The sequence below is a fragment of the Polistes fuscatus genome, unplaced genomic scaffold (assembly GCF_010416935.1).
Source record: "Polistes fuscatus isolate 324 unplaced genomic scaffold, CU_Pfus_HIC Scaffold19, whole genome shotgun sequence".
Lineage (NCBI taxonomy): Eukaryota > Metazoa > Arthropoda > Insecta > Hymenoptera > Vespidae > Polistes > Polistes fuscatus.
Genome location: NW_025113095.1, coordinates 2,269,383 through 2,284,719, shown reverse-complemented (window position 1 = coordinate 2,284,719; position 15,337 = coordinate 2,269,383). Strand labels below are relative to the sequence as shown.

The 15,337-nt window shown below is 28.7% G+C and overlaps 1 long non-coding RNA gene across 1 annotated transcript; it reads right to left on the bottom strand.

Annotated features, from left to right (window-relative positions):
• Positions 1-1,751: 1,751 nt before the first annotated feature.
• On the bottom strand, positions 1,752-2,666 carry LOC122515712. The gene is made up of 3 exons (XR_006303349.1): positions 2,546-2,666; positions 2,259-2,436; positions 1,752-2,126 (listed from the first exon to the last, which is right to left on the bottom strand). It is a non-coding gene; the product is annotated as an uncharacterized LOC122515712 (long non-coding RNA).
• Positions 2,667-15,337: the final 12,671 nt, after the last annotated feature.

The following is a 15,337-nucleotide window of genomic DNA, read 5'->3' as shown; positions in this document are numbered from 1 at the left end:
CACACTATTATGCCACATTGTGGTGGCATTACATAATATAAATGTATTTGTTGTCGTTTAACGATTGCTAGATAAATCTTTTTTTAAATAATATGCTTATATTTGATACCGGGTGTGATTTCATAAGTGAAGATACGAAATGAATTATTTACTACATATATCTATAATTTAAAGCGCAGAGTAGTGTTTTAATAGCTCAATAATGTAACAAATTCATTGTAATTTTTAAGACGATGTCATACCATGATTGTACATTTAATATTACTTATTAATATATTTTCTAAAAATATTTGTGCATTAGCATATTTTATTTACATATACGTAAAGTATAATATAATTAATTTAACTATCATTAATGAAAATAAAATTTAAATGTTTGGCGAATTTTATAGACTCCTTGGAATAATGTAATAAGAGATAATTAAAAAAAAAAAAAAATGATAAAAAATATCACATTATTCTAATTTTCGTCACAGTAAAATATCTTATTTAGGTCACTATTGAGAAATATTAATATTCTAATTTTTGTGAAAAAGATTATTTATATTCTCTTCCTTTTTTTCTATTTCATAGAACTAATATATAAAGACTATAAATAATATTTAATAGCTTGGAAAAATATTAATGAATGTATTTATCGATATATATAATATATCTATATACTGTGAAAGGCATTTAAATGCACCCTCGAATCAAAATTTTGACGTTTTTCTGATTTCACATAGGAATCCATATGTTCCGGTATTTTAAATCCGGTATTTTAAATTTGTCGTGACGTCACAAAAATGAAAATTTGGTAATAGGATCACAGGATGATACAAGAGCTCTTCGAAGAGAGTAGGAAACGAGAGCGCTGATTGGTTGATAAATAGCCAATCAGCTCTCAATATGGCCTAGAAGAGCGCTGATTGGTTGATAAATAGCCAATCAGCTCCTAATAGTGCGCTGATTGGTTGATAAATAGCCAATCAGCTCTCAATATATCCTAGAAGAGCGCTGATTGGTTGATAAAGCCAATCAGCTCCTAATGCGCTGATTGGTTGATAAATAGCCAATCAGCTCTCAATATATGGCCTAGAGAGCGCTGATTGGTTGAAAATGGCCAATCGGCTCTTAGTGGATTTCTGATTGGTTGATGCTGGGTCTATTATTAACCAATCAGCGCACTCGTTTCCTATTCCTTCGAAGAGCTCTTGTATCATCCTGTGATCCTATTACCAAAATTTCATTTTTGTGACGTCACGACAAATTTAAAATACCGGATTTAAAATACCGGAACATGGATTCCTATGTGAAATCAGAAAAACGTCAAAATTTTGATTCGAGGGTGCATTTAAATGCCTTTCACAGTAATATAGATATATATATATCGATAAATACATTCATTAATATTTTTCCAAGCTATTAAATATTATTTATAGTCTTTTATAATATTAGTTCTATGAATATAGAAAAAAAGGAAGAGAATATAAATAATCATTTTTCACAAAAAATTAGAATATTAATATTTCTCAATAGTGACCTAAATAAGATATTTTACTGTGACGAAAATTAGAATAATGTGATATTTTTTATCATTTTTTTTTTTTTTTAATTATCTCTTATTACATTATTCCAAGGAGTCTATAAAATTCGCCAAACATTTAAATTTTATTTTAATTCATTAATGATAGTTAAATTAATTATATTATACTTTACGTATATGTAAATAAAATATGCTAATGCACAAATATTTTTAGAAAATATATAAAAGTAATATTAAATGTACAATCATGGTATGACATCGTCTTAAAAATTACAATGAATTTGTTACATTATTGAGCTATTAAAACACTACTCTGCGCTTTAAATTATAGATATATGTAGTAAATAATTCATTTCGTATCTTCACTTATGAAATCACACCCGGTATCAAATATATAAGCATTATTTAAAAAAAGATTTATCTAGCAATCGTTAAACGAAACAACAAATACATTTTATATTATGTAATGCCACCACAATGTGGCATAATAGTGTGATATGTTTCTTCATGATACTACAGTTTTCTTCTTTTCTACCCAAATTTTGTGCTACTAGAATATTCCTTTAATCTCTTTTTCATTTAAGAAATTGCACAGAAAACCCTACAAAGGAAATGAAACTATTAGTTTGTTACACTATCTCATGTAAAATTGAAAAATCTACAGTATATCTCTGTTGTATAGATAAGAAAAGATACTAGAAATGTTTTTAGTATTTCTTTTCTATCAACGTACCATTAAATAATGAATGATCCTTATTAGAAATTATATAGCACAAGTACAGTTAAATCTTAAAAAGCAAGTGAAAGACTTTGATGATCAGTAGAATTTAATTTTCTGACAGCATTATTTTCTTCTCCTTTAGATTTACGAAATTAAGACATTTTTTCAATATTTCTTATCTATGGCCTTTCTGCTTTAACAATTTATTATTCAAAAAGAATAGTTTCCTTTAGATAAATTATTGCCAGTCGATGTATAATAGTATTTTCAATTACGAAGTACAATACTAAATAATAGACTTTATATATGTTAGGAATATCCTAATGCAATGTATTTCCTATTTGACTTTTAAATTTATAATAACCATGATGCATTCCTTCTTCTATTCTTTTGAAAGAATATTACAGTACATGGTTTCCTTCAATTCTTTTGACAGAATATTATAGTACATGGTTTCCTTCCAGTGTGAGAACGGAACACTTTCACCTGTGTCTTCCTAAATCTTTCATGATTACAGTGTTTTTCGATTTTTCTTATCTAATTGAAAATTATCTTTCCTTTCTTCTAGTTTAATGAATGATCACCTATGCAGAAAGAATAAGATCTTTAATACTTTGAATAAATATTTTTTAAGAAATTATAATATTGGTTTATTCCCAATATAAGATAATTATGTTTGCCTATTAAAAGATCCTTTATACTGCTGCTGCATTCTATTTGTAAAATGATTCCCATGGCATCTCTACAAAAAAGAAATTCATTGATACGAGTCCTCAAAATTTTCTAGTAAGTCGATTACCAATAATTTTTTTTATTACCTAGTACGAGGCTTGGCAATACAATTTGTAAAAGAAAAGAATCCCTTATATAATATGATTCCTATTTGTCTTTTAAATTTGTAATTATCAGGATGCTTTCTTTCTTGAATTATTTTGATATAATATTATAGTACATGGTTTCCTTTCAGAGTGAGAACGGAAAACTTTCGACGTTGTCTTCCTAAATCTTTCATGATTAAAGTCTTGTTGGATTCTTCTTAATTTAGTGAAAAATCATACGCTCTCTTTCCAGTACATTGATTGAACACCTATGCAGAAAGAATCAGAACTTTAATACTTTGAATAAATATTTTTTAAGAAATCATTATAATATTGGTTTATTACCAATACAAGATAATTATGTTTGCCTCTTAAAAGATCCTTTACAGTGCTGCTGCATTCTATTTGCAAAATGAACAAACATCTACAAAAAAGAAATTAGTTAATACAAGTCCTCAATATTTTCTAGTGAGTCGATTAACAATAATATCTTTCATTACCTGATTACGAGGCTAGGCAATACAATTTGTATAAGAAAAGAATCCCTTATATAATATGATTCCTATTTGTCTTTTAAATTTGTAATAATCAGGATGCTTTCTTTCTTGAATTATTTTGATATAAATTATAGTACATAGTTTCCTTCCAGTGTTAGAACGTAGCACGTTCACCGGTGTCTTCCTAAATCTTTCATGATTACAGTGTTTTTCGATTTTTCATATCTAATTGAAAATTATTTTTTCTTTTCTTCTAGTTTATGAATGATCACCTATGCAGAAAGAATAAGATCTTTAATACTTTGAATAAATTTTTTTAGAAAATATTATAATATTGGTTTATTCCCAATAAAAGAAATTTATGTTTGCCTTTTAAAAGATCCTTTAAACTGCTGCTGCATTCTATTTGCAAAATGATTCCCATGGAATCTCTACAAAAAAGAAATTAGTTAATACAAGTCCACAATATTTTCTAGTGAGTCGATTAACAATAATATCTTTCATTACCTGGTACGAGGCTTGGCAATACAATTTGTATAAGAAAAGAATTCTTAATATAATATGATTCCTTTTTGTCTTTTAAATTTTTAGTAATCAGGATGCATTCATTCTTCAATTCTTTTGATAGTATATTATAATACATAGTTTCCTTCCAGGGTGAGAACAAAACCCTTTCCACACTGTCTTCCTAGATCTCTCACGATTACAGTGTAGTTGGATTTTGCTTATCGAATTGAAAATTATCTTTCCTTTCTTCCAGTTTAATGATTGATCACCTATGCAGAAAGAATAAGATCTTTAATACTTTGAATAAATATCTTTTAAGAAATATTATAATATTGGTTTATTCCCAATAAAGAAATTATGTTTGCCTTTTAAAAAATCCTTTAAACTGCTGCTGCATTCTATTTGTAAAATGATTCCCATGGCATCTCTACAAAAAAGAAATTCGTTGATACAAGTCCTCAATATTTTCTAGTAATTCGATTAACAATAATTTTTTTTATTACCTGGTACGAGGCTTGGCAATACAATTTGTAAAAGAAAAGAATCCCTTATGTAATATGATTCCTATTTGTCTTTTAAATTTGTAAAAATTTAAGATTGTAACGTTCTGATTTAAACATTATTTCAATTTTATGTAATTGTTTAAACTAATATACGTTTGTTTTTACGTCCCTATGCAATGATGACTTTGGATAATAAAATTTTTATCCAGAAAAATATCACATTAAAATTTTATATTCAAAGTATGTTAATAAGTATGTAATGTTTAAACCAGTACATATGTGTTTAAACAATCTGAAATATAAAGAGATTGCATTAGAATATTAAAATAATATTTAAATAATCGATAGGAATGTCTATTGTTGTCTAAAAGATCGGAATATATGATCTATGTACCGTCCCCTTCGAAATCGATCGTTGAAATGAGACGTTGTCCTCTATGAAAGTACTTTATTAAATGTTGTTTATAAGACCTTCCAAACAATGCGCATGTGTATAAAGGGTGTCATACATCTAATACATAATCTTTAAGATTAAACGTTATGATTTTCATATTTTATCTTTTAAGTAATTATTTTAATGCTCCTGCGCAATGAGGACTTCGAGGGTAAAATTTAGCTGTAATATAAGAAAAGTGCATTAGTGCATTGAAATAATTGTTAAGTATACGTAATGTACAGTTATGTAAATGAAAAAAGAAAGTACATTTCTCTAAACAATAACAACCAATCTATTCAAACAATTAATAAACTATACTAATGTAAAATGTGAATTATTGAAGTTTACCATTGATAGAAGAAAGCTGAGGTGTCTGCTCGTTTAAGTACCATAAAAAAAATTGCCTGGATTCATTTTAAAATCTTGTAAACTCTTCTTTATATATGTACTTGATACAACAAAACATTAAGAAAGCCTAATAGATGCTGTGATTTTCCAAATCTTCAAATACTTGCAAATCTGAAAATCATAAGATTGTATTAGTAAAGTATCAAACAATCTGATATATTTGTGTGATGATTTTTGTAAGATGTCTCTCTCTCTTTTCCTTTCTTATACTTTTATATTACTCTTTTGTTATAAAAGAAAAGAGATAAACTTACCACAACTGATATCAATATAAAAAAGTAAACACAATTATTTTTTGGATAGAAAAAAAACAACACAATAGATTGACAATGAATATATGTATTCATGCTGTATTCTACCAAATGTTTGAAAACCTAAAAAAAGTATAAAATAACATAGCAATGGTATAATATAAAGAACATTAAATATATAAGTGTTTATTATATGTGTAACACGTTCCTTGTCAATATTTAAAACATAATGTACAAAATAAAGACAATATACACTAAAACTTTGTCACACTACTGAAAAACACAATTGTATAGAAAAGAAACCACGTTGCGGATATTTTTTTAAAACAATTGAAATAAAGCACTGTAACCATCCTTAAAGAATTAAAATAACAAGAATGTTTCCATATGAATACAGAAAATGGGAATTTATCTTTCATAGTTGGCATGAGAGATGTCAATTGGTTTTGTTTCAATTTATTTTAATTCTTTAAGGATGGCTATATTGCTTTATGTCATTTGTTTTAAAGATTTCTATAACGTGGTTTCTTATCTATACGATTATGTTTCTCTGTGCAATGTGATGTCAAATGTTTTAAAAATATCAACAACGTGGTTTCTTTTCTATATAATTGTGTTTTTCTGTGTAGTGTGACAAAGTTTTTAGTGTATATTGTCTTTATTCTATACAATATTCTTTAATATTAACAAGGAACGTGATAAACGTATGAACACACTCATAATTTAATTTCTTTATATTACCAATGCTATGTTAATTAATACTTTTTTTTAGGTTTCCAAATATTGGTAGAATACTGCATAAATACATATACTCATTGTCAGTCTAATTGTGTTTACTTTTTTATATTAATATCAGTTGTGGTAAGTTTATCTCTTTTCTTTTATAACATAAAGAAGAGTAATATAAAAAGTATAAGAAAGGGGAAGAGAGAGAGAGAGAGAGAGCGAGAGAGAGAGAGAGAGAGAGAGAGAGAGAGAGAGAGAGAGAGAGAGATAGAGAGAGAGTGACATCTTATACAAATATCATACATATATATATAGACTCGTTCAGTTTGCTTGATACTTAACTAATGCAATTTTATGATTTTCAGATTTGCAAGTATTTGAAGATTTGGAAAAGCACAGCATCTATTAGGCTTTCTTATTGTTTTGTGTATCAAGTACATACATAAAAGAAAAGTTTACTCTATTAGTTAGTATTCATTCAATATTTACATTTATATAACTGTAATTTATATATTGTAAATTACATTTTTATATTGTAGTTTTATTTAAGAGATGCATACAAATTAAAAGTATGCTGATTTGGAAAAGCACAGCATCAATTAGGCTTTCTTATTGGTTTATGTATCAAGTACATACATAAAGAAGAGTTTACAGATTTTAAAATGAATCCAGGCAATTTTTTTATGGTACTTAAACGAGCAAACACCTCAGCTTTCTTCTATCATAATGGTAAACTTCAATAATTCACATTTTCCATTAGTATATTGTTTATTTATTGTTTGAATATATTGGTTGTATAATTGTTTAGAGAAATGTACTTTCTTTTTTCATTTATTTATACGTTATTAAATGTGACAAAAAGGAATTTAATTCTTACATGTTACTCTCTCTATTTGTTAGTATTCATTCAATATTTACAATTGTGTAACTGTAGTTTATATATAATAATGACATCTTTATTCTGTAGTTTTATTTAAGAAATTGTATAAAAGTACATAGACAATAGCATCGAATGCACTAATGCACTTTTCTTATGTTGCAGCTGAATTTTATCCTCGAAGTCATCATTGAACAGGAGCATTAAAATAATTAAATAAAAATGAAAAAAGGTCTGAAATCAGAACGTTACAATCTTGATTTCTACTTAAGGTATACGTATCTTGTTAGTATAATAAAGTTTTTAGTCTTTATTATCTTGATTCTACACGTTGTTTTTAAATGTAAACAAGGAACGTGTAAATCTAATAGAAAAAAATTGGATAATAATAATTATTAATTGGATACATATAATAGTAATTATAAATTGGATAATTATATTAATAATAAAATGGATTTTTGATTTATTTAATAAATACATTATGTATGTTTTTCTATGCGGTGTGATAAGGTTTATATTGCATATTGTCTTTATTCTTTTCGTTATTTTTTAAATATTAACAAGATACGTGTACCTTAAATAGAAAAATAGAATAAATTTTTTATTTATTTAATAAATAAATTATCATATCTAGCTTGACTAGCGTGGTCATGAAGAAAGCCGAGTTACGTACGTGTGACGGGCAAGCTTGTGTGCGTGAAAATTCTATGTGGTAATTGGGAATTTCTGATTGGTCACTTATCTTTTGAAATAATTATATCAGCCAATCAGGGCTCTTTGCTGATCATTTTTCTTTCTTTTCGCGGCGTCGGTGCTGGAGATCGGATGGATTCTACGTCGTCCCGTTAATCTCAGGTAATTAAAATATATTTTCTAACGTAATAATTTGCCTATATACTAATCGATTATTCTAATAACTAACTTTCAAATGATATAATCGAAAGATTACGATAATGTCGAGGATAAAAATATTTGCGTAGAAAAAAATTCCATGTACATTGGTATGCATTTTTCTACGCAATCATATATATCTTGTTTTATAGCATCACTTCTATGGATATCAGCTTATAATGTTTAATTTTTATTGTTTGGATTAATAAAGTATATATTTCGACATTTTTATGTTCCTATATCCTATTTTTAACTATTCGATATTTTTCTATAATAGATGAAAAAATGCAAAATCTCAAGTAGCCATTGGTCAACGGATTTCGCTCCTTTTTTGAAAGTGGACTACCGCGCATACTACCGCGCGCAGCAGATGCGCAGCAGAGGCAACGCAGTGGCAACTGAAGGGGTACGCAGGGGAAAGGTAGAGGAAACGCCATTTTCTGTCAGCTGCATATGTTCCAACGTATTGCGTCATCCCGTTTAATCCAGGTAATTAAAAAATAGTTTACACCTTTCTATTATATATCAAATGATAGCTACACACAAGATTTTCATACGTGAGTGTTTTCAAAACGAAATATTGAAAAGTTCGAACGATATCTGTGACAATGTAACTTCGATATATCTCGGCGTCCCGCCAATCTCACCAATGTTACTTAACAATATTTCTTCTAATTTCCAGCTTTTTTCATGGTATCGATAATTACTACCATCTCTAATGATGCTCTAATTAATTATTTTTCATAATTATGTCTTCACAGATAATATTTCGTATTAAATTAATACACATACACATATACAGACATATACATAAGTATAGGTTAACCACTCGTACACATACACTCATGTATTTGATTTTCTTTATATTGTACTAATGTAATATTTTCTTTCTTTTTTTAGGTTACAGAGCATTAGCAGAGGCCAGCATGAATACATATACTCAGTCTAACAATTGTGTTTACTCTATTTTTTATCTTCATATTCATCGAGGTAAGCGTTATTCTTTTTTTTAAACCATACAGAAATGTATACAAAGAGTGAGAACGAAAGAGAGAGAGAGAGAGAGAGAGAGAGAGAAAGAAAACAAAACATTCACCTACAAGCAACTATGAATGGTATGTATATTTGTAGGAATTTCTTGAGGTGAAAACAGAAGAATAACCGTCGAAACGAAACGTAAACAGTCGAGCACCGAGCATTCGATACCTCTACGAGATACGCAGAGAGATCTTCATTCCCCTTCCGTCCTTCAACGAGTAATGATCTAACGAACGTGACGTATTAAACTATTTATTGATTTTCTTTCTAATGTTATCTAACGTTTAATACTTCTACATTCTAACATTAAATACTTTAATAAGTTTCTCATTAGATAGAATAGTATAAAAAAGTTTTATTTTTTAGATTACTCTTTATTGAGTTATATATTATAACTTAAAAAATTTTCAATTAATATTTTAAAAACATTACATACTTTGTATGTAATATTATACAAGTAGTGAGATTAAGGCAATTAATATTGCTTGAATTATATTGATTCTTTATGATAATATGTCTTTTAATGTGTGCCATGCCTTCAGGAATGATTTCAGGAAATATTGTAATATTTAATTGTATGTAATATAATTTTTAGTATGTTTCAGCTTTTCAGAGATTTATTTAATTTTATTTTATTCATCGTCATCCTAAGGGTAGGATACCCATCCTGCAGTCATCAATGAAGACTAAAAGTAAGTATATTTTCCTATTAAACGTTTCTATGATAACTTTAATGGTTTTTTATTGTAACGATGATTAATTGTTCTTTTTCTTTTTCTGTTTCAGAACATCATTGCAATCGAGCGCGTAGGCAATGAGGTACTCGTGTGTTGCATCGATAAAATAAATATAAAAGAATCGGAAAGAGTAAAGTCAGTGTTGTTCGCCGTATTTAAAAGTTTCGTTTTTTCGCGTAAAGAAACTCCGCAAGTTTCTTCTATTCGGTTTAAACATGTGCTCATCGTCATCCTAAGGGTAGGATACCCATCATGCATTCATCGCTGGAGAATAAACGTAAGCCAATTTTTATATAAAACATTTTCTCAATAATTATAATAATGTTTTTATATCAATGGTCTATATAATCTTGTTTTTATTTTTGTTTCAGATCATCGTTGGAATAGTGTTACAATTTATTATATAAATTCATTTGGAAATTCGTTTAACACTAGATTTTTTCATTATTGTTTCATTTACTATTTTTTAAAAACTTACAAAAATTGTTTGCATGAAGAATTGGGTAGAGGGGAGGAATTAATATTTACATATATTTCATTATGGTATTAAAAATCAATATATATATTCTAAAAAAATAATATTAAAATTTTATATATATGTAGCATATGTAGCAAAGAAATTTGAAATGGAGAGTCAAATTGGTTTATTGTTAGTCCATTAATCTAGTGTTAATTGAATTAACTGCATGTAATGCAGTTGTAGAATCAGTGTTAGTGCATTGTCATCGTCATCCTAAGGGTAGGAGACCCATCGTGCATTCATCGTTGAAGATTCGAAGTAAGTTTTTTTTTGTATCTCATAATTCCACAAACATTTTAATGGTTTTCAGTAATAGTAATGATATTAATAGTATTTTTTTTTATTTCTGTTTCAGATTGCAATCGTGCGCGAAGCAATATTCGGGAGTGTTTTATCGTTTAAATAGATAATTAAAATTACGGATTAGAAGCACGTTCGTTCGTTCATTTCAATTCGCTCGTGTTACGCGATTGTATTAGAATTTTTTATAATTAATAGACTGCGACCAAAGCAGTAATTGCATTAGACTTTGTTCGAGTAAAGTTGTATTTTTATCTTTAAACAGTCGCACAGACTGTTCGCGTATTAGAATCAGTGCATCAATGAAGATTTTTATACTTGCATTGACTGTGTGCAAAGCAGTCTTTGGAAGCAGTTGTAGAATCAGTGATCGGGCGCATAATAAATTAAAATCATACGCGAATTAGAATCAGTGTTGTTCGTCGTATAATAAAATTTCGGTTTCGCGATAAGAAACTCATCTATAGTTTCTTATTTTCGTTTATACCGCGTTTTTAGATTCACGCGAGGTGCATCGCCATGGTGCAATTGAATTTCATCCCATTGGAATGCATAGTAAGTATCTATTTTATTAACATTTTATTCGATTTTATTTTATATGATTTTAGATTATATTGCATCTAACTTATCGTTTTGTTCTATTTTATTTTACAGATATGACGACGGACTTTCTACCTTATCAAAGATGTGGAATGAATTCTTCGATGGATCTTTAATGGATCTTCGATGGATCTTCGATGGATCTTCGGTGGATCTTCGATGGATCTACGATGGATCTTCGATGGATCTTCGATGGATCTTCGATGGATCTTCGATGGATCTTCGATGGATCTTCGATACTCGCATTCTACAATACTTGCTGCGAAGTAGGAGTGTTTTGGAGCCATCGTAGAACTTCTTATGCCGTGAGTTAAAATTTAAAGTCCCTCCGGTGCTCAATCATGTCGAGGATGAAAGGTCCTAATCGGCACGAGTTACTGGTTGTAATTATTCCAATAAATTAGTGACGAGCACATGAGTAATTCCTTTCTAGGAGTTACTCATGAAAATTGTATATTGTATTGTATATTGTACTGTATATTTATATTAGTTCAGGATAGGTTTTCTTGTCTCACCGGTTAAATTCATTTAATTAATAATGCAATTAATAAATGCATTTCTTTTTTATTACGTGTTTTGTTCGTGGTTAGTAGTGGTGAAATCGAGCATTTATTTACTCGTTTTTGTCCAGAAAAGCATGTAATAAATGTCTTACATGCATTGCTTCGTACTTAGTTTATCTAATCGCGATTAATTTTAATATATCGATACTCGATATTATAAATAAATGAGCAAGAAGACAAACTCATTCGCGACGGATAGATTCTAGCAGTTAAGTGGTGGCTCAAAGCCCAGTTCTTTTATTAGAACAGCCAACTTAATGAAAGGAGTCGTCCGAGGTTTTGAAATATATTAAAAGATATTAAAAGATATTAAAAGTTATTTTTATTAAATAAATTGTAGAGTCCTTAGCCGCTTAGATAAATTTTTATTAAAATGTATTTATTTGTTATATATTTATGTGTTATGTATTTATGTGTCTAATCATATTTTTTAGATCAGGATTTTCAGCTTCTAATGTACTAATCTCCCGTTTCTCCCCCCTATACTTTCTGCGTTCTCATCTATGCGTGTGCCCAGGTGCTACTCGTATGGGTGAGAAACGGTTAGTATGGGTTTAGTTTTAAGTTTTTCTCCCCCTATTGGCGGCTGTCATTGTGCTAGTGATTGCACGATGTACTTTACACCTGTATGTGCGTATTAGGTAGTGTACTGTACATCGTTTCGTGATAGTTTTTAATTAATGAATTATTTAATACTTAAAGTAATACTTAGTATGGCACACCTAGAGTTAGGTGTGATATGAAAAATACACATGGTTGTATTTTTCTATTTATATTAAATTTTTCTCATTTTTTTTTCGAATCGTTTTGAATAGTAGAGTTCCCACATTTGTTTGTGGAAATTTAACAATACTTGTATTATATTAGTATGCTGATATATACTAGTATGTACCAGTATTTTTGCTTTAGTCATTATTGCAATAATCATTAGCCTTGGCAGTCGATTACAGCATTGGTACGTACTCCCATAAGTTTAGAAAACACGCGTTTGAACTAGGGTGTCGGAGGTGCCCCGGGGCATGCTCTCTAGTTTAGGCTTTTGCACCCTGGTGGTATGTGAGAGAATCGTGGAGTGAGAGGGTGGGTACGCATGTGTATTTGCTCTTTTTAAATATGGGTAATTGGCAGGCAGGTAGCATACTTCTTTGAGCGAATGTGAAAACTTTAATTTTAAGTAGGTAGGATCCAGGAAAGGCACGAGGTTTGCTTCCACTCCGGAGTGGAAATTTTGCCGCCTGGTTTATACAGAACTGTTACAAAAATTTTTTTTTTTATTTATTCTAATATGCTTGCTTTGTAAATTTATTTTGTAACTTTTCTGTAATCTTCATTATGTATCATGATTCAAAGGGATTTGCAACGATTTGTAAGATTCATTTCTATTTCGATTCTATCTCGAACGAGATAGAGTCGAACAAATTCGCAAATTCTTTGATGAATTTGATACTTAGTTTTAAGTTTTGTAACTAACACTTCGCACAATCGCGATTTTCTCTTATAATTGGAAATATTTAATATATAATTCAATGTAAGGAATGAATGAAATGAAAATATTGCAAAAAATGCCTTACATTTATTGCATTATTTATTTCAATTTCATTTTATTTCTTGACATGAAAAGTGCGACGTGTTTTTAGGTCATCGACTATAATTATCTGCTTGGACATTTAATTAATTGTGCTCGTGTATACGTGTATGGTCAATGAACTCTAAATTCATTGATGGTTTACAAGCTTTAGTATAATTAACGGAAAATGTAAATTAATTTTTTATTAATTGAGAATTTGAATATTAACAAAATATGAGTTTATTTGCAAAAAAAAGAATAAGAGGTCTTATCTTGCTTGTACGTGGAAAATGTCCAATTGCAGTTTTCAGGAGTGAAGAAAGAAGAGGCTAAATGCCGAAGAGGCTAATTGCCGAAGAGGCCCCCACTTAATTGTGGCTGAAGAGGGCAACTACTATTGAGGCTACTGAGTTATTTTCAAAAGTTCAACAGCAAGTTCGAACTTTTCGAAAATAGCTCTTTAGTCATTTTTTATATTTTATTGTATTACTTTCTTGCTCGTCATTAATTTCTAGTTGTAATTGGAGATGATGGACCATTCCATCTCCTTGGCACATCAAATCTGTGTGCCATATCGTCCAAAAGATGCATATGTGTTTAGTTAGAGTCAGAAATATTAAGATTTTTGTATTATTAAATTTTGAAGCTTAAATAACGTTTGGTAAATATTATAGTAATTTCTCTTTTCTTGTTTCGTCTTTAAAATTTTTCATTTTGATCGTATTTTATTAAATTTGCAATTTTTTTTTCTATATAATGCAGTTTAAAAGTATTTCATAATAATTAATAGATATTATTTTTGTTAGTAACTTAGTATTTTTACTTTTCCTATTTCTTTATATATTTTTATTTATTTTATGTAAATGTAAAATCACGCGTTTAAATTTAATTTTATTGCAACGGTAATTAGAGATTTGATAAAAAATAAATAGGGAATTCAAATGAAAAGTGCATCTGTGAATTGGACCACTTATATGTTAGGCTATTGTATCACTTGACTGTATGACTAATATAGTTTGCTTTTTGTTACAGGTGATCATCGTTGGATTTAACAACAAACCTTCAACATTTTTCTCTATCCGAATGACTTCAATTATTATTTCTTAAAATATATATTTTAATGCATTTCTGAAGGCACACACTAAAAATCAAATATAATTACTTTAAATGCTATAATAAATATATGTTCAAATATTTATAGGTATGTACTAAAGATAAAAATAGAATATATTAATCGTCAATAATTTTGTTGTTTGTTACAGGATATAAATAGAGGTAATACTTATTTATTAAAAAAATATTTTTTGTATACTCCTTTTTTTTAAGCGTAAAATTTATCTGCACGCAATATACTGCGTGCAAAGTAGTTTTTGAATTAATTGAAAAGTCATTGATCGGGCGGGTAATAAATTAAAATAAATCGCGAATTAGAGCCAGTATTATATATTCTATTATATATTTTATTAGTTCGGTATAGGTTTTCTTGTCTAATCAGATAAATTCATTTAATTAACAGTGCAAATAATCAATGCTCGTTTTTTTACAATTCGTATTTTTCTCGTATTAGTAGTGTTGAATTACCAGCACTATATGCATAAATTTATCGGTGTGCGAATGCTTCAAGTATATGTGTGTCCGTGTAAAACCAAGCTCGATGGTAGCACAATGCCTTGTCTGGTTTCTCTGGCAATCGTCAGGAAGGAGAACCAAAGCATGGAACAACCAACCGGTGTTCTATCGTTTTATCTTTTTTTTCCCTCCCCTTTCCTCCTCTTTTCCTTTCTCTTTATCTTTATCGTCCTTTTCCTTTTTTTTTCTTTTTTCTTTTTACGACAAATCTCTCGACGCTTCT